This window comes from Peromyscus californicus, unplaced genomic scaffold (genome assembly GCF_007827085.1).
Source record: "Peromyscus californicus insignis strain IS unplaced genomic scaffold, ASM782708v3 Scaffold_4__1_contigs__length_199733344, whole genome shotgun sequence".
NCBI lineage: Eukaryota > Metazoa > Chordata > Mammalia > Rodentia > Cricetidae > Peromyscus > Peromyscus californicus.
Window position 1 is genome coordinate 138,442,798 of NW_026294562.1, and position 25,353 is coordinate 138,468,150.

The 25,353-nt window shown below is 41.4% G+C and overlaps 1 protein-coding gene across 6 annotated transcripts in view; it reads right to left on the reverse strand.

The window, feature by feature from the left end:
* Otud7a (OTU deubiquitinase 7A) overlaps nt 1-25,353 on the reverse strand; it is a 320,662-nt gene that overhangs the window by 196,443 nt on the left and 98,866 nt on the right. The window contains exon 2 of one of the 6 annotated variants that reach the window (XM_052712968.1): nt 13,620-13,738. The exons of the other annotated variants lie outside the window; for them this stretch is intronic. The gene's annotated coding sequence lies outside the window, so the exon portion shown is untranslated. The remainder of the gene's footprint in view (nt 1-13,619; nt 13,739-25,353) is intronic. 6 annotated transcript variants of the gene reach the window in all.

Below are 25,353 nucleotides of genomic sequence, written 5' to 3' on the forward strand. Positions count from 1 at the left end.
GTTCTCACAGAATAGCCAAATGACACGTATTATGCACAACATGGCTATACATGAGGATTTAACGTTAGGTTCCTGGGTCAGAGCTGTGTCTTTTTTTTTTTTTAATTTGATTCCCCACCTTGGTATGGTGCCTGTTCTGAAGTGGGTGCTCACTAAAAGTCTATGGACGGGGGCACATGTATATTTAGTAGCCATCATGTGAGGTTCCTGGAAAATATTCCTGGATGTCTCAGAAATATGTGTGGTTCCTCATAGATTGGAGTGTGAGTGTTGATAGCTTCGAAAGCTCTGCAAGCTCTAAGCACAGATGTGCAAATGTGTTCCCCAATGTAGACCTGGCTGTGGTGCAGTCACTCAGCAAGAAATGGTGCTCTGTGCACATCTGCTTCAGGAGATAAGAAACACCACAGAAGAGGCATGGATGCCAGTGGGAATCAGTACAGAAGGGACAAGGACCACCAAGTCCCACCACCTGGGACTTCTGAGACCAAGGAGAGAATTTTTGCCACAGGAAATTATAGTGTTCTTTGATTTTTAATAAAACCAACTAAATAGTACAAGATCTGTGTGAAAATAAAGTCATGAAATAAGGAATGTGAAAGGCAGAAATTCTCCTGTGTGTCTTTACTCCTAGCAGGAGAAAGATCTAAATAAGGAGCTCATAGGTCCAACCAACAGTTGCCTGCTCTGGGCACCAAGGAGGCACATTAGGGCTGCACATGTTCCAGTTCAAAGGACTCCATCAAACCCGGTCCTCACTGATCTCAGAGGTGGCAAGAGGCCTACCGAGCAGACTATATCCCAGGGACAGTGACATGTGGAGGAGCCAGGGACCTCCAACTAGTTGTCAGAAGCGTTCTGGGTCCCAGCTTATCAGATGGTCCTAGAACCCTTTGATGGCTGTATGGATAAGAAGAGAGTGGGAAGACACTGCCAGGCAGCAGCCCTGGGGTCCACAGTGTTGCTGAAGAGGAAGGCAGGCCACCCCAAGAGTGGTGGTGCCATATTCTTCCAGGAAAGAGCCAGGATGCCTCAGCACAATCCACCATTGATGGAAGTGACAGTGCTCCTCAGGCAAAGGGGCTCTGAAGCCTTCTGTAAGTCCATCCAGCACGTGGGGCTCTGGTGGACAGAGTCTTCACCTGAGCAGCCAGCCTTGCAGAGAGACAGACCTGTGAGTTATAGACCCTTGGTCTGTCCCTGTATATGCACATGCCTCTCAATTTCAGAGAGATAATAAAAAGCATAAACATATATTCAAGTCATTTGCTTTTCATAGGCCACAGATATGCTTCTGAACATATGTTTGCTAGGCTGGAAGACAAGGTGTGGTACCAGGGACATTGCTCTTTTGAATTTACTATTCCCTGATTACTCCTAAGTTTGATGAACATTTTACACACATGGACCATACACGTTTCCATCTCAGAGACACCTATATGTTCCACCTCATTAATTCTTCTTGCCTATTTTTTCAAATTGATTTAAGCCATTCTTTGTGTATTATAAATATTCCATCTCAATTAATTTTTTGTGATTGGTTACATGTCTTTGGTTTTGTTTTGTTTCATTGTTTTTGCTTTATCTCCAGAAACTGACAACTTAATGAAATTTCTATTGTCTCTTTTGGATTGTGTGTTGTTTTTGTTGCTTGCTTGGAAAGTCCTTCCCATCAAAATAAACACTACTTTCTGTTATGTCCTGTTAATTTGTACTTCATTACTTACTGAATTCACTTTTGTCTGTGGTTAGAGATTAAGCTAATTAATTGCTTTCACATGATGGAGTGTCACTACACAGTAACATGGTTCCTCTCTTCATCACTGATTTAATTGCACCACACTTACCATACACTAGCAATGCCTTTGGTGCTACCCAAAGGGAACGATTGGCAGGAGCCTCGGTGGAGCAGGGGAGGATGTCAAGGGTGTCAAGGAACTGAGACTGGGTTTCTGCTGTGCTTCCTTAGAAACAGCTACAATTGCCTTTGCACATTGTAACTTGAGCATTCACAATAAGTGGGCAGGGATGAGGGAAGCTCCAACGGCCAGAGTGAAAGGAATGACCGGTTTTACTTTCAGGAATTGTCTGTAGATTATGGCTGTTTGAAGGTGGCTCCACACACTGTGGGAAAGCAAGACATGAGGATTCAGGGAAAAAGCCGAAGGCTGGGTCCTATTGTCGGTCATCTATAATTAAAAGAAAGAAGGAGTGAAGGGAAGGTAGGATGGGAATAGCAAAGACAAGCAATGGAGAATACCTGAGAAGTCTCCAGAAGGAATATGGGTATGGTTCCTGGCACCTGCATTGACTGGGAACCAAAGCCATTGTGTCAGCAACTGGATAGAACGTTCCTATGCAACTTCAGCTCTGTGAGCACCACAAATTTAATCTTAGTTCCTTGAGGTCTAAAGCTTATTGCAGGGCAGAAGAAACATGAGCCTCACGCAGCAGCCAACTAAGGCTGTTCCAGAATTATGCTGAAGCCCCTGTCGTGTACCTACTGAGGTAGGAAAAAGGTTGAGAATAATGCCAGCCCCAGAGAGGTCACAGTCTCCAGTGGTCTCTTCTCCAGAAAGAAGACTGAATAGTAGAGCGCCTGCCTGTGAGCAGAATGACCCAGAGCATGAGGCTCTCTCAGCCTCTGTCCAGGGGATTTGCAGGATGTCTATGTCCAGTGTTCGCCTGTCTCCCTTCCCCCTCTCTGCAGAGGAAAGCTCCCTGCCACTACTTTGTCCTTTGCCCACCACTTCGTGCTGTGATGTGTGTGCGACTATTCCTCAGGTGATGTCACCAACTTGCCCTTTGGGGTCACAGGTCTCTGGACTAAAAAAAAGCTATATCTGAGTCTTACATAGAGACTACTGGACATTTTGTAGAAGTCCTTGGTTTGGAGGTTGGTGTGAGCGTAGGACATTTCCCATGGGAACAATCAACTTTATATGTAAGTAAGTCTGAATTAGATGCCTAGGAACAAGAAGGATGTACTGTGGTGGGCATTAAACCTTCCGTTATTACCCACTGCCCATTTGATTCTAGACGCTCAACACAACTGCTCCTTCTGACCTTCCCGTCCACATGGAACTAGCCATGCTCAACACCTCTAGTCCTGCTCTTCCTCTTCCTCCAAGAGGAAAATGGACAGTCATCCCAACTGCTCCATGGAAAAAAACCTTTGTGGTTTAAGCTGTGGAAGCACAGGCCTATTTGTTACTGACACGATCATCTGTAGTTATGATTTACATTTTGATTCATGTGTACACTGGGTAATGACCAGATGGGGTAATCTTTAAACTGACCATATTTAAACTTTCTTCTGAACTTTGCCTTGGTTCTGCAGATGCTGTGTGGTGCCTCCACTTGGACATCTTACTATCAGCGCAAACATGAGACTATTACATGCTGTGGGATGGTCTGTATGGCAAATGTGTTGCTCTGATTGGTTAATAAATAAAACACTGATTGGCCAGTAGCCAGACAGGAGGACGTATAGGTGGGACTAACAGAGAGGAGAATTGAGGGAACAGGAAGGCAAAGAGAGAGATGCTGCCAGCCGCCGCCATGACAAGCAACATGTGAAGATGCTGGTAAGCCACAAGCCACATGGCCAAGTATAGATTTATAGAAATGGGTTAATTTAAGATAGAAGTGGATAACAAGAAACCTGCCACAGCCATACAGTTTGTAAATAATATAAGCGTCTGTGTGTTTATTTTATAAGTGGGCTGTCGAACTGCCGGGGCTTGGTGGAACCCGGAGAGAAAACTCCAGCTACAATTACATGCTGCTCTTCTCACTGGACTGACTTCTCTTGTGGGTCCTCTGACATTAGTAAATGATTCATAATTCTTCCATGTCCTCAGTTGATGAATCTAGTAGACTGGGCATTGTCTGCCTTCTGTCAGGAGCCACCAGTCATTTAATGATGGCATTATTTATCACTTTAAAAAATAGCATTTCATTTTTGAAGATTTTAAAAGAGTATTTATTCTCTATTTCATGTGTATGAATATTTTGTTTACATGTATGTACATGCACTATGTGCATGCTTGGTACCTGTGGAGGCTGGGAGAAGACATCCAGTTCCCTGGAACTGGAGCTGTTGATGGTTCTAAGCTGTCAGGTGGGTTCTGGGAATTAAACCTGAGTCCTCTGGAAGAGCTGCCAGTATTCTTAATGTTGAGCCATCTCTCCAGTCCCCAGGTTATCTGCTCTTAAGTTAATATTAAGTCTACCCATTTCTAGCCATCTTCACTCCTGTCCATCTGCTCCATGGGTCTAGTACAGAGCAGTTGAGGTGACTACCACTCCTTTTGGCTCCATGCAGCACACTTATTCCCCAGTTAGCAGCATGCCTTTCCCTGGCCTAAGCTTTAAGGCTCCCCTTACATAAAGAACCCAGTGGATGCTCCCTTCTGTGATGAAACAGCATCGTCATCCAGCCCCTCACTAGCCCCTCACCTTGCTTCAAGAGGTTATAGCTGCTTAGTGCTTCTTTCACTCAAACTCTTAGGACTCTTCTTGCTTGGTCTGAATATTTTTGTTTGTTTGTTTGAGTATGTCTTTCTTTTTTTTTCTATTTTTTATTTAGCTTACAAAGTACCAGGTTTCTTTATGGTGTTTTCTTTGTAAATTAAAACTAGATTCTTCTCTCATACAACACATCTCAACCACATTTCTCCCTCTCCACTCCCCCAACTCCCAACATCTCCCCTCTCCCCAAGATCCACCCCTCCTATGTCTCCCTTCAGAGAAGAGCAGGCTTCCTAGAGACAACAACCAAACAGGACAAAACAAGACACAAGAAGACAAGATACAAGCTCTCATGTCAAAGCTGGACATGGCAACCCAATATGAGGAAAAGAGTCCCTAGAGCAGGCAAAAGAGTCTGAGACACACCTGCTCCCACTGTAGGAGTCCCACAAAACCACCAAGTGAAGAGCCATTTATGGCATACGTAGTTTGGGCTGACCCTTCTTACACTTCTCTCTCATACTGCCATTTACAGTCATGCACATCTTTCTGGTCTCAGTTCGTAGATCTCTTGTTGAAGGGCTTCCCCAGGTTAAATAATCTAACATATGTTTTGTCACATAACTCAGTTTTCTTCTTTTCTGTGGTACATGTTAATTGGATTTATGTGTTAATATCTTTTTTTTTCCATTGTACTATAACTATGTTCAGGATGGACCATGTTAGTTATTCTCCATTCAGGAGCCAGCAGTTGATTCAATGCTACACATAGTTAGAAAGTTCTACCTAAGCACAAGCGTTACTGTTTACAGCACACATGATGGTTGGTAGAGAACTGTGATGATCCACAGACCAGCAGCACAAGCCTAGTCATTGCAGCAACGTTGTTTGTATCACAACTCTGACCCTGCTGAGAATAAAGAAGTAACAGCATAATGATTTGGTGCCTTGCACATGGCAGACATTTCTATGTAGTCACTGTCAGTTACATTGCTATAGAAGCTTGGATTCTGAGTAGTAAAGGTGTTTCCACCATACATGGCTCATCAAATGTTTCCCCCTTTCAAATTAAACAATGTAACACCTTGACACACCATCAGCTTTCAAGGGCATTCCATGTTAGAGAAATACAGTTATAAGAATTATTATTTTTACATTTTCCCATCCCCCTAACCCTTCCCCATGGGAACCCACACTCATGCCTTTTCTGAGGACACCCCAGCCTTTCACAACCATGGCTCACATGCTCCTGGATCACAAAGCCTACTTCAATCTACAGCCCCCCTATACCCACCCCCCACTCCTTGTCAGACTTTCAGCCTACTGTCCACATGTACTCTGCCGTTCACTTCTGACTTTGAATGTCCTCAGTTCCTTGCCATTTGTCAGTATTCTACCCTTATTTATCTCAGAGTCTGTACACATGCTTTATTTTTCTGTCATCCTCTCAGGATACTAACTTCCCTGAATATTTGTGCCTTCCTGCTGGATCCCAACCCTACATAGAGTTGGGATTTAGAGAGGTGAGGGGGTGGAGCTCTTATAAGAAGAGTGATGGGAAACTTTCCTGCCTCTCTACTCTCACTATGTGAGGAGGCAGCTAGAAAAGAGCTGTCCGCAAATCCAGAAGACAGCCCACACCTGACCCCAACCATGATGGCACGTCGACCTGGAACTTCCCAGCCCTGGGAACTGTGAGAAATAACTTTCTGTGGTAGCGGTCATTCAGCCTTTGTGATTCTGTGTAAGTACCCACTGGACTATACTGCCCTCTGTACAGCCCTCCTGCCTGCTGTCACGTTGCTCGACTGTTGTCCCTGGTCACTCTTTTCCCCCCTTTAATGCTGCCCTCGTCCTTTTCCAATGGATGAACTGGGGATTCCTTTCATGCCTCTGGAGATCTCTCATTCACTTCCAGGGTTCCAACACTAACTGTGTGTCTGACCCCCATTCTCACGATGCAGAAGGATGAGCCACTCACTTGGTACTACAGGACCTGTGCAGAAGCTGCATCCGACTAAAGGATTTTCCCCTCTCCTTCCTCTCAATGCTTCTCTGCATGGCTCATGCCTATGTTTTACTTCTTCCTCCAGGAAGCATGCCTGGCTGTTTAGAACAAATCAACTCTTCTGTTCTCTCTCCCCAGTGCGCCATCCATCAGTTATATTAGGAGGTGGGGTGCCTGTCTGTGTTCCCAGTGTCTAGCATGCAAAGGGCTATAACCAATGTTCCATAAGTACTGTTATTTCTTTGAGGATTAACTACAGACAATATGCCACTGGGATGGTCTCAAGCACTAAGTTTGGCAGCCAAGAACTTATGAACTCATTTCAGCCAGAGGTGGAAGAAACAAAGAAGTCAACAGAAAGGTGACAACACCCAGCTCTTCTAACCCAAGTAAGCAGAGGTTGCCTGAAAACCACAGGGCAAAGGCAGGTCAAGGTGGTCAGCACATACTGCAGCAAAAGGCAGCATTGTACAAATGTCACATCTTTCAAAACAGACAAGACACTGGGATGTCATTTCCACTCAAATTTCAGTGTTGCATTTTGGAGAAGCTCATGTGATTATTTAGAAAGATGAACACAGGGTTGCTGTGAATAGGAATATTAATAAGAACAGTGAACATTTTTTTGTATGCCTGTGGCTATCACAACCACAAGCAAAGGCACTAAAACAAACAAGCATGTGAATACATTCATTCACATGAGACTGGCCACACTTGATCATTATAGATGCTGATGATGGATACATATGGTCTATTGTGTTGTTCTGTATGTATTTACAGATGTTTAATTTTTTCACAATCAAATGCTTAAAAATACAAGCAGAGGAGGCTGGAGAGATGGCTCAGCAGTTAAAAGCACTGATTGCTCTTCCAGAGGACCTGGGTTCAGTTCCCAGCAACCACATGGCTGTTCACAACTGTCTGTAACTCCAGCTTCAGGGGAGCCAACACCCTCACACAAACACCCATGTGGGTAAAATATCTATGCACATAAAACAAAAATAAATAAATTAAAAAATACAAGCAGAATAAAGTCAGCAGAACATTGCAAAGACAATGACCTAAAGTGTTTAGACCTATTAACACATTCTCAACAGCAGATGGGCACAAACATCAGAACAATAAGATGGAGACTCTGCTGTCCATCACCAGGAGCCAATGCATGCGCAGGGATTTCTCCTTCTCCAGAGAAGAGTGGTTCATTTAACAAGTGCAACAGGACAAGAAGGGCTCCTCTTATTCACAAAAAATCCAGATGAAAATATACATGTAAGAAAATTAACTGTAAACATACTATAAGAAATTTCATTTAGATATTTATATGAATTTGGCATGAAAACCTTAAGAAAGGCAAAATGTGTTAAAATAAGAAAAATGATAGATAGGAAGATGGGCATGGTGCACACTGACCATTCTCTGGGTGTTTCATGGCACTGAGGCAGGAGGCATGCCAGAAGTTCAAGGCCAGCTTGGGCTACATAGTGAGTGCCAGGCCAGCCAGAGTGGCATAGCAAGACCCTGTCTCATAAAACAAGTAAAAGCAAACAAAACCCCACAAACAAAAGAAAAACAAATGCTAGGAATATGTAACACATTGTTTTCTTTTACTGAAAATAGATTTTTTTCTCACAGAATACATCCTGACTATGATTTCCCCTCCCGCTACTCCTTCCAATATCTCCCCACCTCCACTCCTATCTGGATCCACTCCTTTTCTGTCCCCCATTAGAAAACAAACAGGCATCTAAGAAATAATAATAAAATAAGATAAGACAAAAACTAGCCCATCAGAGTTGGTCAATGTGGCTAAACATATAGACAATATAAAAAGACATGAGCCCACTTAAAAATGGCTGGGGCACAGAGATGGGCAGAGTGCTAAAAGTCTTCTAGCAGAGAGATGCTGTAACTGGTTATGGCTCAAGAGAAACCTGGCAGAAGACAGGGAGACACATTCCACAGAGAGAGGGGCCAGACAGCCATGCTCCTCCTCAGCCACGGTCGCGAGGAGCAATGCAGCAGGCTTTGCAGAACAGCTTCACAGACGGACACCCCGCCTGCACTGTCAGTGTGGATGTGAATTGCTGAGCTGTTCAAATTCAAAACCTAAGTGCTTGTTGACTCAGTGGTTTCACTTGGGGAAATACATCTTACAGCAGTAAAAGCACTAGTGTGTTTGAGGATGTTTGATGATATTTAATGAAGAGATTTTTGAAGTGAGAGGATCTAGAGAGGATCAGAATGCTCTCCAACAGGGGAATATTTGGGTAAATTGAGTGTATTCATATGTAAGTGTTACATGGCATTTAAAAGTAAGTTGGGCCTGACTTGCTGATGTGAAGGATGCTGTGCTGGGTGTGTCTCTGCAGTTTACTAAGGGACCTTCAGAATGACATGCAGAGAGATCCCATTCTTACTTACAAATGTGAGCACGGATGTAGCTGGCATTTGTGTATAATATCAGTGCAGGAGAACCTAAATTGTATAGTATTATTTATTAATGTTTTAAAACTCGCTTCACTGGGTAGAAATACTTCATTATCTTTGTGATAACAGTTAACTGAGCATTTTGGTAAAAGGTAAGAATTTTCTAGGGAAGTCAAGTGAATGCATCATTGCAGGGAGGGAACAGTTAAGCAAGAGATAGTGAGATTCCAGAAGTGTAGCACCTTGGAGCTGTGCAGGTGAACAGGGCTGAAGTACAAGGGCTGAAGGAGACCTGGAGGGAGGAGTTCACAGTGAATGGTGCACAGTTCAGAGGAGTCAGAGGCTGTATCTTCTAGCTCTGTAACTAGCATCTTGACAGCAGTGGGAGGTGAAGAGTTTGGTGGAGAATGGAGATGAGAGCTCACTCAGCACAGGAGGGAGAAAGCCCAGGACCCTCCATACTTGACTAGCAAAGATGCTCAGGGGAGAGAAAGCCATTGCCTGGTCCACTTTGAGCAAAGGCATTCCAACAGAGCAGGGCAGAATCCCTAGCTTTCACAGTCCAGGAGGGCCATCTGCTGCAACAGCTTTCCTCAGAGGAAAGGACCAGTTACACCAGCTGGTTGGTTCCATGAAGTGCCTTGTGGCAGAAATCCAGTCGGACAGTACCTGGACCCCACCTAGGGATGTTTCCTGGGACTGACTGTACACTGAGGCATCTGCTGCTTGTCCATGGCAGATCCAGAAGCTGTAGCCTCCTGGGTTTAGGAGAATGCCGGCAAGAACAAATGAAATGCTTGCATTCCCCCAGGCCATAGTCCTGCAGTCTATGAGCAGCATTTCGCCTGTCAGACTACCCCAATCACTCCTCTATTAGAAACTTCCACGTGTGGCCCTAGGTTCCTTCAAAGCATCCTGTTCCCATGTGGACTACATACTCCCTGAAATACTAACCTGTCTGAGACTAGTGATCCAAGTGAGGTGGTCTCTAGGGAAGTGTTGTGTACCAGGAGGGGCTCTGGAAACAGCTACATTCCTGGGAGCCGCAGGATTCAACTCAGAGTAAGTTCTGGATGGATTCTGGGAGGTTCCTGGGAGTGAGTTATTAGCCCAGGGCATTTTTTTTTATGCCAAATGCTCTGGATCAAGTGGCTTTAGAAACTTCTAAAGTGGTCTCAACCACTGAGCATTTGGGGTCAATGTGGGAAGCTGATAAATGTCTGCAGCTTGGTCAATTTCTGTAATGATTACAACTTGAGGTCACGTGGCTCTCAGCCTGCAAAGCCCTGTAGTTCAATACTTAAATTCCTGGATTCAGTGTCATACCAAACAACCAAATATCTGTTCTTGCTCTACTTTTCAACGTAAAGTGAAACAAAACAATATAAAATAAAAGCATGTCTTAAAAATCTTCACAGGTCATTGCAAAATCGAAAAGAAAATAGCAATGCCAGCAACATTTAGCCTTTGATTCATTGAATACTCAGTGTTGTCATTTCTAGGGCAATGTTAAGATAACTGTGCATGACCTTCACATATTGCAAAAGGCATTGTGAAAGCCCCACATCTATTTAACATGTGCTATGGAACATGTTTAACATAACATACGGGACATCAACTATGGTCAGGTGCTACAGGGGATGCATAGTGTGTATTGGTGGCTAGAAGAGGCAGGGTTCCACTGGGGCTTCTTTTATACACATGACACACAAATCAGCAAGCAATATCATACTTCATACCCTGCACAGGATGCAGAAGTTAGCTGGCCACCATGGGAAACAGTATATACAGAGGAAGGCTAGGACAGGGGAGCTGAGACAAGTGAGGACATTCAGAGCAGGCCTCACTGAGACGCCTTTCAGGCTGAAAGTCTTTCAAAATGAGGTTCTTTCAAGCTGAAGGTCCCTGGAAAAGCCACTTCTGTGTTGAAGATTGTGCAGACTGAAGACAGATTAGGGTTCAGTCAGTATGCCAAGTTGGAATGGCATAGATTGACAGCCACAGCCATCTCGGTCTATCTTTAGTTCCCTAAATAACCATTTATCACCAACCTGTGTATCTGACCTAGCACCCTCTTGACTGCCAGGTAACGACTTTGGAATATATTTAACTATCAGACCACTAACTTACACCAAACCAAAGGTAAGAATGCTACCAGATAGCATTTGAAGGCCAGAGCAGACAATTCCCCACTCTGCTGTGACTCATATCCCCGATGCTCCCACCAATACATTTGGTGAGCACACTGACTTTGATTTCTGTTTTGCTCCCTGACTAATGAGCCCTCGAGCAGTCACTACTATGATGGACTGTGTCGTTCAGGGAAACCTGAATCCAGGCTCCCAGGCAGTGAGCTATTAATGTTTGATGCAGAAGAAACTCTTACTCCCTTTGGAGCAAGAGCTGTGCTTTATGTCAACATTCTGGAACAAAGGGGGGAAGGAAGGAGGCCAGTACAAGATCTTGGGGAAGAGCGACAGAAGCTGAGGACCTGCAAGTGGGAACATGAATCTGAAGGGAAGTGTATGCTCCAGAGGTGGCCAGAACTGAGGCCCTGCAGCACGGGAAGCTCCATGATAATAATGGTGTTCCCTCTGTGTTCCCAGGCATCACTATAGACTTACCAGCTTGGGTAGTGGAGCTTGCATGCTTAGAGACTCTGTTTGGCGGCTGTTCTGTGTGCAGATGGCTGGGGGGAGGGTGGGAAGTGGGAGGAAGGAGAGGAGCTATGAGATGAGTCAGGAGGCCTCTGTCTCATCCTCAGGGAGGAGGAGAAGGGTCCAAGGGATGGCAGCAGGGGGATGATGAGAAGAGGCAAGATTCTGGATATATCTTGAAAACTCAAGTTTAAAAAGAATCTTAAAAAATGAAGTAAAAAAAAAAAAGGAAGAAGAATCAGAAGAGGCAAAGCATATAATGAGAAAGTACTTGATGAGACAGTTGAATGTAAACTCAAATATGACACTAATTAAATTAAATGTAGAGAGACAGATGTTCCAGTTAAAAGCAGCAGGTTGGCAGGTGAGTGCAAAATTCATCTGTAGACTGGTTGAAGAGACATCTAAAACACCACACAGAAGGGGTGCCCATGGAAGAGGGTAGAGACACACCAGGTAACTTCAGCCAGTGGAAAACAATTGGTGTTCTGCAACAGAACACACACCAGGCTCTGAGGCAGCACATGTCTACTAGAGATGCAGAGAACATCAAAACTATATTCAAGCATAGCACTGAAAACAGTTACTCTAATACAAATAGAGTCATTCCCCAAAAGCTTCAGATAACAAAAACTGTGGGAGTGTGTCACGTGCACCTGTGTGTACACGTGTGCACCCAAGGAGGCAAGAGGTCAACATCAGGAGACTTCCTCTTTTGCTTCCCACCTTACTTTTTGAGACAGGGTCTCTCACTGAACCAAGAGCTCACTGTTCCAACTAGACTCTCTGGCAAGGTAACCCCAAGATTTTCCTGTCTCTGACTCCACTATTCTGGGGTTACAGACACGTGCCACCAGGACCAGCGGTGCTGGGGATGAAAACTCAGAATCTCTTGCTTATGCAGCAAGCACTTTTCCTCCTGAACCATTTCTCCAGACCCTCCAAAATATTTTACAGATGGAACATTATACCCTGAGACAAAAATTAGCATTTTAAAATGTTCAAAGGATAAAATCATACAAGCTATGCTTTCTGATTCTTCTGCATCAAAGTAGAAAGATTAGCAGCAGGTCTCCACAACCCTCCTCAGAAGCTAAGGGGGTTGGACTGGCAGTGTGACAACCGTAAAGACCAGACCAGACCAGCTACAGCCTGATGACTTTAGCAGCTAGGCAATATGTTTTTATGGGTATACCACAGCTGGGGTAATCATGAACTCATGACACAAGACTGGCATATGCACAAGTGTGTGCTCTCTCACACAACTATTTGGGAAAAAGAAAAGGATTGCAATAAACTGGAAGGTGGTAGAAGAAGGCCATGGAGGGATGAATATGATAATAATACATCAAATAAGAGTAAGAAACTGTTAAAATTAAAGAATTAATTTAAAAGGAGGAAAGTAAAAACAAGAAATTAGAAGACAGCAATAAGGACTAGAAGTAAGTCAAACAGAAAATCAAAATACAGTAGATAAAGCTAACAAAACATCTGCTGGTTTTTGAAAGATGAATACTAGATTAAAACACTAGGGTTGGGAAATAAGCCTCGGGCCTTAAAAACACTAGGCAAGTGCTCCACTTCTAAGCTACACTGAGCCCTCTACTGTTTTTGAACAGGCTATATGCTGAGCCATAAAACATCTCAATCCACTTCAAAATGCTGTCACAATATAGCAGATGTCATCTGACATCAGAGTAATGATGACATTGAACTGTAAAGATTGAAAATAAGCCATAAAGAAAAGCTCTAAATATTCAGGAACTAAATAACACATAGGTAAGTAATTCCTGAGCTAAAAGGGAGAAGCACATGGAAATATAAAATACTTTAAACACATAGATAATAGAAATGTAAAGTTTTGAAAACACAGCTAAATTGTGCTCTGAAAGAAATTTATAGAATTAAAATACATATAGGAAAAACTCAAAAGCTTGAAGTCAATAAGCAAATTTCACCTTAAGTATTAAAGATCAAGACCAAAGTAGTAGAAAGAAGGAAAAAGAAAGAGGCAGTAACAGTAAAATATAAAATAAAGGACATATTGGTAATACCAGTACTTGGAAGGCTGGGGCAGGATCACCATCAGCTAAAGGTCAGCCAGACTACATATCAAGACCCTTTCTTCCTCTTCAGTATCTTCAAATAAAATGGTGCTGGTCACACTAGATGCCTGCATGTAAAAAAAATGCAAGTAGATCCATATTTATAATCCTGTACAAAACTCAACTCCAAATGTATCAAAGACCTCAATATAAGGCCAGATACCCTGAATCTGAAAGAAGAGGGGGTAGGGAATAGTCTTGGACTCACTGGCACAGTAGACTTTCTGAAAAAGACACTGATAGCATAGGTACTAAGACAAAAGATTAATAAATGAGAAGTCATGAAATGGAAAAGCTTCTGTATGTCAAATGACATTATCATCTAGATAAAGTAGTAGGCTACAGAATTGGGCAAAATCTTTTTGATTACACATCTGATAGAGGGTTAATGTCTAAAATATAAAAAGAACTGGACATCAAGAAAACAAATAACCCAATTAAAAATTGGGTACAGATTTAAACAGCTCTCAAAAGAAAAAAAAGGGTGCGAAACATTTACAGAAATGTTCATCATCCTTATCCATCAGGGAAATGCAAATCAAAAATACTTTAAGATTCCATCTTACACCTGTCAGAATGGCTAAATTCAATAATACAAGTGACAGCTCATGCTGGTGAGGAAATGGAGTAAGGGGAACACTCCTCCATTGCTGGTGGGAGTGCAAACTCATACAGTCACTATGGAAATCAGTGTGATGCTTCCTCAGGAAGATGGAACCAATCTACCTCACAATCTAGATATACTCAAAGGTTACTTCATCCAACAGAAAGACACTTGCTCAATCCAGTTCATTGCTGCTGGATTTATAATAGCCAGAAACTGGAAACAATCTAGATGCCCCTGAACAGAAGAAAAAAGAGTATTTCTTAGCTATTAAAAATGACATTATGAAATTTACAGGCAAATGTATGGAACTAGAAAAAAATCATCCCAAGTGAGTGAGGTAACCCAGACCCCAAGTGACAAATATGGCATGTATTAGATTTTAAGCCTTCAATAGATAGGCATACTACTACCTGCATAACCACAGAGGTTAGGTATAGAGTAGATAAGGATCTAGGGAGAAGGGGAGGATCCCTAAGGAAGGGGAAATAGAAATGTATAGTTAGAGAGAAACAAGGGGCTGGACTGGAATAGGAGGATTAAATGGAGAGGTGGAGGGAAAAAAGGAGTAAAGGAGGGAGTACAAGGAGGGTCATCTAACACTTAGGGCCACTTGAGGGGTCACATGGAGATCGACTAAAGTAGAAGCATATATATATATATATATATATATATATATATATATATATAATTTATTTCATATGTATATGAAATAAATATGAGTGGAATCACCAACTAAAAGGGGAGACAAAGCCCCAACTAGACATCTCTCACCACCAAGTGAAACCTCCAGTGCTGGGAGTGGGCTCCATGGAAATCCCAAAGAAATCAAGCTATTGCCAAGGCTCTTGTTTGTTCTCCAGAAGCTGATGGTAAGGTCCTATTGCTGAAGACAACATTTACATATTCCATTGACCATGAAAAGGTTGAGCTGGTGGTGCCTAACTAGAGACTTCCCCACTACTGACTAGTATTCATGGAACTTCTCTGCATGCCACCAGAGGAGAAAGGTAAACACCAAACCTGCTAAAACCCCTTCAGTCTACAATGGTGTCCTTCATGCATGATATGCTAGTGCAATAGTGGCCCAAAAGTTGTAAGAGTAACCAACCACTATCTGATCATAATTAAGGCCTGCTCCATGGATGGAACCCACAGCTGACATGGCTGGAATGGTCAAGAACTTGAGACTAAATAGACCATGGATCAAGGAGAAAATCAAATACTATGGTTCCACTAAAAGTACATAGCAATCAGATGCCTCCTAATGACATTCTGCTTTACCCATCAATCAATGTCTGGTGTGCATGTGCATGTGCATGTGTGTCTGTGTGTATGTATGTGTTTCTCTTGCTTTATCTCTGTTTTTTTGTCTTTTATCTGATTTATTTGTTTTTGATATATGCTTGTTTTCTTTCTTTCTTTCTTTCTTTCTTTCTTTCTTCTGCTCCTTCCTTCCTTCCTTCCTTCCTTCCTTCCTTCCTTCCTTCCTTCCTTCCTTCCTTCTTGGTTTTCTCAAGACAGGGTTTCTCTGTGTAGTTTTGGTGCCTGTCCTGGATCTCACTTTGTAGACCAGGCTGGCCTCAAACTCACAGAGATCCTGGCTCACAGTGAGCCTGGGAGTGCTGGGATTAAAAGTGTGCACCACCACTGCCTGACTGCCTGTTTGTTTTCTAAAGAGAGAGAAAGAAGATATGAAATTGGGTGGGTAGGGAGATGGGGAGGATTCAGGAAGAGATAAGTGAGAGGAAACCATGATCAGAATATATTTTAAAATTTTTATTTTGAACTAAAAAGCCAAATTATAAAAAGAGACAAAACTGAACAGATTCAAATTTAGTTCATTGAAAAGGTTAATATCAAAGGTTGATGAAGTAGGGAAGTGGGGGCAGACTGTGCACTGGGTTGCATTACATCATCAGTGTCATGCATGAAAGGGGGAGTGTCTTTAGATTCTTTTCACACAAAATGAAAATAAGAGATGATACGTAAATATGAGAAATTAGGCAATTTTGAGGTGGATAAATTTCTTTAAAATCCACCTTACTAAAAATGATATGCTGAAACAGAAAATCTGAATAGCATGTTTTATTCTAAACCTACATCTGTTAAATTGTATTTATCATGAAAATTCTTACAAACACAAAAGACATAGATTAAATATCATTTTTATCAAAAAATCCCTCTACAAATAGTTTCTAAGGTTTATATAAAACCTGTAGACCTCTAACACTCATTTAGATCAGAACATATGAATATCATGGATTCATAAACACTGTGCATGTTAGTATAGTCATTCATATAAAAACATTCATTCTACTACAAAATAGAAAAAGAATTAAGATTAACAAAAATATATTCCAAATATATTTGAATGGTTGAGTGGACACTTAAAAGCCAATAAACATTACCATATCAAGGGCAAAGGAAAAAAGAAACTGATCAACTTTAACAGCTCTTTATTTTTAATCCTGAAAATTTGGAGTTAAAAAAGTAATTTCTCATTGAATAGAGACCATTTAGTTTTTGAACAACTCTAACATCTGGCCAAGGTCTTCTCTTCTAGGTGCTCAGATAATACCAAAGCTGGTCCAGTGAGAGACCCTGCTCACTAGAGCTCCATCCACTCTGGCCAAGGACCCTATGTACTAGGCTTTTAGCCCATATAGATAGACTCTACAAGGGATCACAGCTTTATATCCCCATGTTGGCACTCTGATCCTGTGGGCTAAAAACTTTTATCAGAAGGCAAAAACAATTAACTAACTCCAGATACCCAGATCACATCACAGAAACACAAGCAATAAAAAAACTAAGGCAATATGTCCTGCAACCCAAACCACCAATCCCATAGTCATGGTCCCCAAAAGCAACTTGGATAAAACTCAAGACACAGAATTCAAAAGAACATTTATAAAAATGTTCAAAGACCTCAAAGATGACATGAAAAAAAAATTCAACTGAACACAGAGGGCAAAAATAAACTCCTGACTGAAGTCCAACATCACACCTGCACACAAAAACAGCTGAATGAAATAAAGATAAGTGAGGATATGAAAACTCAATTCACTAAAGAGACAGAAAACTTAAGAAAACTCAAATTGAAATGAAGCTGTAAATGAAGAATTCAAGCAGCCTAATAGAAACCCAGTTTTAAAGGATAACCAAGAGAGCAGATTATGTAGAAAACAGAATATCAGGGTTTACAGATAAGGTAGATCAGTCAGATTATTAAAAAACAGTAATAGATCTTTAAAAGTACAAGAACAAAGTATTCAGGAATTTTGGAACACCATGAAATGACAAATGAATTTTTGCATAGCAAAAGGAGAATTCTAAGTCAAAGGCATAGGGAATATTTTCAGTAAAATCACTGAAGAAAATTTCCCAAACATAGGAAAAGAAGCACCCATCCAGGTATAAGAGGTTCACAGAACATCAAACAGACAGAGCCAGGAAAGGAATTCCTCATGCCTTACTTCCTGTAAGTCACTGAATGTACAGAAGTGTACTGAAAGATTCAAGAGAAAAGGTCCAGGGCACATATAAAGGGAGGGCCATTAGAATAACAGCTGATTTCTCAATGAAAATTTTAAAATACAGAAGAGTATACAGCAACATGCTTCAAATTCTGGTAGAACATGGATACCACCTGGACTACTTTGTCCAGCAAAATTATTCACTATAAATAAAGGAGAAAAACTTCCCATAATAAAATAAGGCTAAAGGAATTTATAGCCACAAAACCAGCCTTAGAGAAAATAGTAGAAGGAATACTTTGCATCAAGGAGAAGAATAAGAAGGCTACAGAGAATAAGAAGGCTACAGAGAAAAGAAATGATGCTCAGGTGGAAATTATGCAAAATAGAACAAAGAAAACAAACATCATAAAATTATCTTATCTTAGAGTGAAAGGATGGAAAAACTATTCCATGCAAATGAGATCAAGAAACAAGCAGGCATCACTATTCTAATAGACTTTAGCCAAAACTAGTTTGAAGAGATAATATAATCATGTCATTCTGGTCAAAGGAACAATTCAACAAAAGAATATTACAATTCTAAATATATTCACGCAACTCAAGAGAAGCCAATTTCATAAAATAATACTATCAGACATTAAGCCCCAGATTAACTTAAATACAGTAATAGTAAATGACTTCAATACACCACTTTCACCAATGGGCAGGTAATCAAGACTAAATATAAACGGATAAATATTTGAGACCAAGTGGCCCTAATAAATACCTACAGAATATCCCACCAAAACACTGCAGAAAACATAATCTTTCAGCACACCAAGGAAGCTTCTCTAAAATAGACCACATACTAAGACATAGATAAAATCTCAACCAATTTAGGAAAATTGAAACAATTCCATGTATTTATTCATCTATCTGATCATGATGAATAAAGCTGGAAATGAATAGTAAAAGAAACTCCACAAAGATCACAAACTCATAGACGTTAAACAAGAGACTATTGATTGATGAATGATTTGCTGAAGAAATTAAGGAAGCAAAATAATTCCCAGAACTAGGTGGAAATGAATACACAGCATACTAAAACAGCTTAGATGCAATGAAAGCAGTCCTGAGAGGGAAATGAACAGTTCTTCAGGCTTACAGTACATATATCAGAGAGAGCACAAATAAGGAACTTCATGATGCAAGTAAAAGTCTAGAGAAACAAGAACAACCCAAACTCCAAATCAATAGACCAGAAGAAAATCAAAACCAAATCAAAAACAATGAAATGGAGGCCAGAATAACAAGAGGAGGTGGAATAGGAGGAGTCAAAGGAATAATATTTTTTTAAAAATCAATGAAATGGAGAATTTGTTCTTTGTGAAGATCAATAAGACTGACAAATTCTTAGATAAATTAACCAAAAAATAAAAGATCTAAATAAATGACATTAGAGAATAAAAGGAAGACTCTACAGCAGATATCAAATGAATTCAGAAAATGATAAGAGCATATTTTTAAAAAGCTATATTCTACTATAGAAAGAATGAATTTCTAGATACATGTGACCCATCAAAATTAAACCAAGATGAGACCAATAATTTAAATAGATTTTTTTAACAAGCAAGAAGACCAAAGCAGTAATAAAATATCTTCCAACTAAAGTAGCCCAGGTCCAGATGGCTCTATAGCTGAATTCAAATTCTACGAGAGCTTTAAGAAGGAAAAAGAAGTCGGGCAGCGGTGGTGCACGCCTTTAATCCCAGCACTCAGGAGGCAGAGCCAGGGGGATCTCTGTGAGTTTGAGGCCAGCCTGGTCTACAGAGAGAGATCCAGGTCAGGCACTAAAACTACACAGAGAAACCCTGTCTTGAAAAACCAAAAAAAGAAGAAGGAGGAGGAGGAAAAGGAGCGCGGGGCGGGGGGGGGGGGGGAATAGAACCAATGCTTCTCAAATTATTAAAAAAATAAAATTGGAAGGAACACTCCCAAATTTATAAAGCCAGCAATACTCCAATAACAAGGCCAGATAATGACATGATAAAAACAGAACTACATAGCAGTATCTCTAAAGAATATAGATGCAAAAATTCTCAACAAAATACTTTCAAACCAAAGCCTGAACACACCAAAAAGCTAACTCTACATGATTACATAGGTTCTATTCCAGAGACGCAGGGAGAATTCAACATATGCAAAACAACATGGATAATAAACCATGGACTTAGGGACAGAATTCACATAGCCATCTCAATTGACAAAATACAACATCCCTTCATGATAAAAGCCCTAGATAAAATAGGGCTGGGGGGAGCCCACCTTAACATTAATAAAGGCTAAATATGACCAACTCATAGTCAACAGCATCCTAAATGGAAGAAAACTGGAAGCAATCCCATTAAAACTAGAAACAACAATTCAGGACATTCTTCATCCCCATTCACGTTAGTCCTTGGAGTCTTAGCTAGAATGATAAGACAAAGGAAGTAATAAGAAGGATACAAATTGGAATAGGAGTCAAAATATCCTTGTTTGCGGATCATATGATGCTAGACACAAGAGATTCTAAAGACTACAATGGAAGACTCCTAGGACTGATCAGTACTTTCAACAAAGACTGTCTTCCTCAGCCACCTGCTCTCTCCTCTCTCTCTCTCTCTCTCTCTCTCTCTCTGTGTGTGTGTGTGTGTGTGCGCGCGCGCGCGCGCGTGTGTTTTGGATGCACACAGTAGGAAAGTGCTGTACTGCTGAGCTGCACCTCATCCCAAATCCTAGCCTTCTGTCACAGGACATTGGAAGGAAGCACCAGGAGCTTATAAAGAGGGCCTGTGGTCATTCAACACAGTGTATGAACTTCCGGCTCACTACAGAGCTGGGCATACAGGAATCATGACTCTAGCTTTACAAAGAACACCTAACTCTTTGGTAATTGAGACAAGCACACTGAAAAAAAGACCAAACAAATAATACCATTCACAATAGCCTAAAAATACATTTGAGTGAGCCTAACAAAGTAGGTGAAGGATCTTTACAATGAAAGGCTTCAAACTTTGAAGAAGGAAATCAAGGAAGGCACTAGAAGATGGGAAGATTTTCCCTCATCCATATATTGGTAGAATGAATACTGTGACAATGATCATCATATTGAAAGTAACTTACAGATTCAATGCTATCCCAAACAAAATCCTCATGAAGTACAGGAAAAAGTCCAGCTGCATATGGGTATGTAATTGCAAAAGGAGGGCTGTGTTAGTAGTTGATCAGTTAGTACACTTCTGGATCATGTTTCCGGTGTTAAGTCTAAGAAGAAAATGCTTTCTTAATCCCATGTCCCAAACATCTTGTTTGTTTGTAAACATTTTAGGATCATATTTTGCTTTTTTAAAAATTAATTAATTAATTAATTTTGGGTTTTCTTTTTTTATTAAGAAATGTTTTTATTCATTTTACATACCAATCACAGATCTCCCTCTTCCCTCCTCCTGCCCCTCCAGGCTTCCCCTCCAAACCCACCCCCCTTTCCCACCTACAACAAGGTAAGCTCTCTCTCTCTCTCTCTCTCTCTCTCTCTCTCTCTCTCTCTCTCTCTCTCTCTCTCTGTGTGTGTCAGCAGAGCCTGGTACATTCAGTAAAGGCAGGTCTAAGCCCCTCCCCATGCCTCAAGGCTGTGCAAGGTGTCCCACTATAGGTAGTGGGCTCCAAAAAGCCAGCTCATGTACCAGGGATGGATCCTGATCCTACTGCCAGGTAAGCAGATCAAGCTACACAACTGTCTTGCTTATGCAGAGGGCCTAGTCCAGTCCCATGGAGGATCCACAGGTGTTGGTCTAAACTTCATGAGTTCTCACTAGTTTGGCTTGGTTGTCTCTGTAGGTTTCCCCATCATGATCTTGATGCTCCTTGCTCATATTTTGCATCTAAGTTTTTTTTTTGTTAAGTTAATATAAGCTAAAGTCATCTGGAAAGATTTTCAACTGAGAAAATGCCTCCAACATATCATCTTTAGTCACGTCTGTAGGCCATTTTCTTGATTGATGGTTGATGTGGAAGGCCCAGTTTGCACTGAGTAGTGACACCCCTAGGCAGGTGGTCCTGGGTAGTATAAGGAAGCAGGTTGACCAACTCATGTGAAGCAAGCCAGTAAGCAGCATTCATCTATAGCCTCTGCTTACTGCTTTGTGTTCCTGTCCTGATTTCCCTTCATGATGGACTATAAACTATAAGCTGAAACAAACCCTTTCTCCATGTGCTGGCTAGTTTTATGTCAACTGGACACAAACTAGATTATTATTCTGGATGAAGGAAACTTAACTGAGAAAAGACTTCCTCAGATTGGTCTGTGGGAAACCTTGTAGTGCATTTTCTAGATTATGATTGATGTGGTGGAGGTCAGCTTCACCCCTGGGCTGGTGGTCTTGGGAACTATATAAAAGCAGGCTGAGCAAATCCATGAGGAACAAGCCAGTAAACAGCACTCTTCCTTTGGCTTTTCATCAGTTCCTGCTACTGGTTCCTGTCTTAAGTTCCTGTCCTGACTTCCCAGGATGATGGACTACAATCTGTAAGATAAAACAAACCATTTTCTTGCCAAGTTGCTTTTGGTCATGGTGTCTTATAACAGCAAAAGAACCATAGCAAAGATAGTCACCATGCTCGTATAACAGCTCTGGTACTCCATCTCTGAAAGCTATTGTGGGCCAGAGTGACAGACACAGGAGCTTCCCCTCAGCTCATTCACTACATCCTGAGGACAGGGATACATGAAAACTCACTGTGCCCCCAAAAGTTGTATGCAATATTTGTCACATTTCTGAACCACATTAACTTAAATCAGTGTCTGAAATGCTCCCTTGCAAGAGCTTGACAAAGCTCCTATTTCACATAGCAACGACTGCTATACAACAGCTATTCAGTATCTCCCTTGCTGAGAAAGAGTATCAATGACTGTGTGCTGGCTTTGTGGGGGTCACTACATGCCATGGTTGTGATGGCAGGAAGGCACTGATCATTTAAAACTAATGGTAAACACCGAAGATACTGCAATTCTGCGGTGGCAATAACAGCAGTGGCAACATCTAGGCATGTACCTCAATAACTTTCTCTCTGATCAAAGATGCTGTGATCTTATGTGCTTAGAGCGAATCCCCAGAGATTCTTCTTCTCTCTTATTCTTGGCTCCTGACACATGAACCTATAGGAAGTATAAGGCAGGTCAAGGACATGAAAACCACTCCCACCTTCTGTCTGTCTGCCCCCCTCCAGCTGGTGTGTGTGTGTGTGTGTGTGTGTGTGTGTGTGTGTGTGTAATGCACATGGTAGGAAAGTGCTCTACTACTGATCTGCACCCCATCCCAAATTCTAGCTTTCTGTCACAGGTCATAGAAAGGAGTAGTAGGAGATATAAAACAGAAAAAATTCAAGGGAGCAGTCTTGTGGACATCAACACCATGTGTAAACTTCTGGCCCACTGCAGAGCTGGGCACGCATGAATCTAGCTTTACAAAGAGCCCCCAACTCTTTGGTAATTGAACTATGACACTACAGCCTCTGGTGGCCATGATCCAACAGCAGTGCAAAGGCCCTGAAAACCAATGTGACATTGGGACTGTATTCAAGAGTCAGAAGCTGAAGCCTGAGGTTGAGTGCCTGATAAAACAAGCAACTGCATAAACAAGTATTATCCTTAGATTTAAGTAAGCATCTATTCTCATTATACACAGGATTCTCCCATATGCATAGTTTCATTTTCCAGTCTCAGTTAGCCATGGTGGAGCAGGTGGCTACAACATTTTTTTTTTATCTTTACAATTTCAGATAGGAGACATCTGTTCTTACCACAGTTCTCAGCAACATCAGCATTTGACAGCTGCTTGTTCTTGTGAAAAGTTTGGCCTGTTCGACGGAAGGGAGTGGATAAAGGCTTCTCTTTGCTGTCTGACTTGCCAGCATCTTCATCCGAAGTACAATGAGCTGCTTGAACATGGCATTGTGATGCCATGCAGTTAATCTATAATAGTGGTGGTGACAGAATGCGAAAGGGACCCTACTGCATACCTTTTATTGTAGTGTATCATTATAAGCACTCTATTGCATCATGAGTGGTTACTGCTAATTTAGCCCTGTGACTAACTTGAAAGCTGTCATAGATACATATGCATCAGAAAAAAATGTAGTTTGCACAGGAGTCGGTATTATTTGTAGCTCTGGGCATCCTCTTGGAGCCATGGAATGTGTCCTCCTCAGATAAAATGAACTTCTGTACTCAAAAATACCAGAAGTTCAATCCAGATTACTTATCATACAAGTAATCATTCAAGAAAACTTAATTTTTAAAGGAAAAATGCAAGGCAACAGAAATCGCCCTGAGATGACAAGAGATGTTGGTACTATCAGTCATAAGCAGCTATTATAACCCTGGCCTAAGAGGTAAGGAAAACCACATTGGAAAGACTGAAATTTCTCTGAAAAAAGGTGTAAAAATATAAATAAGAATCAAATGGAAACTGCATATGGTGGCACATGCCAATAATTCCACCTGAGAGGATGACACAAGAGGTGGACACTGGTTTAAAGCTAGCCACAGACACCGAATGAGACCCCGCCTCAAGAAAAAAGCAATTAGAACAGCAACAAAACAAACAAAAATAGTTAACTGCAAGTTAGAGAAAACAGCACAGTGAGTAAAGAACACACTCCTGCATGTTTTACCTGGCAACAAAGTCAGCAGAGAACCAAACAGAGATGAGGGCAGAGCATCCACCATCAACACCCAAGCTGTAAGGAGACTACAAACGTCAAAAGAGACTCAGGTACTGGGGGGGAATCCTCAAAAGACTGGATAGTGGGGGCGTGGAGTTCGCAGGACAGGGGTGGGAATCTGAAATAAATGCATGTGAAGAACTCTGATGCAATTCATAAGTTGAGCACAAGACAAGCTTACAGAGGCCAGAGCTTCAGAGAACCCCCATCAAGACAGAAGAACCCAGTCCCAGACAAAACACTACAAACAGCAGAAAGCCCAAGACAAGGGAGAAGTCCTGAGAACAGCCAGGGAAAGTCCTGAGAAGCACCAGGGAAAATCGCCACGCACACACAGGGAGTGCCACCTGAACGTGGCAGAGTAATCAGAAACCAGTCACATGTCTAAAGGGATAAGGAAAGGACCTAACCCAGAATTCTCCATTCAGCATAAATAAGCATCAGTAATGGAGGTGAGATAAAGGCCTTCTTGAGCAAAGGGAATTGGGAAAATGACTCACTGAAACTGCTCTAAAAGAAACACTACCAGATGTTCCCTTAGGCAGGGCGGAACTTCATGAAAGGGAAGCCTGAAGTTTCAGGAAGTGACATAAATGGTATTGACTCTTCTTATAATTTCCATTAAATATGTGTGATTGTAAGTAAAATGGCAACAGTATCTGATGGTGTTTTTAGTAGAGTTTTACTTTATGTTACCTATAGTCAATTGTTGCCTAAAACCACTAAATATGGATTTCTAAAATAACAATTCATACATTTTAAATTGCATCCCATCCTGAATAACTCCATCTGCTCAGGATGTTAGTCATCCTTTTGTTCAGAGTATCCACTATGTATACACAATCTGCCCTTT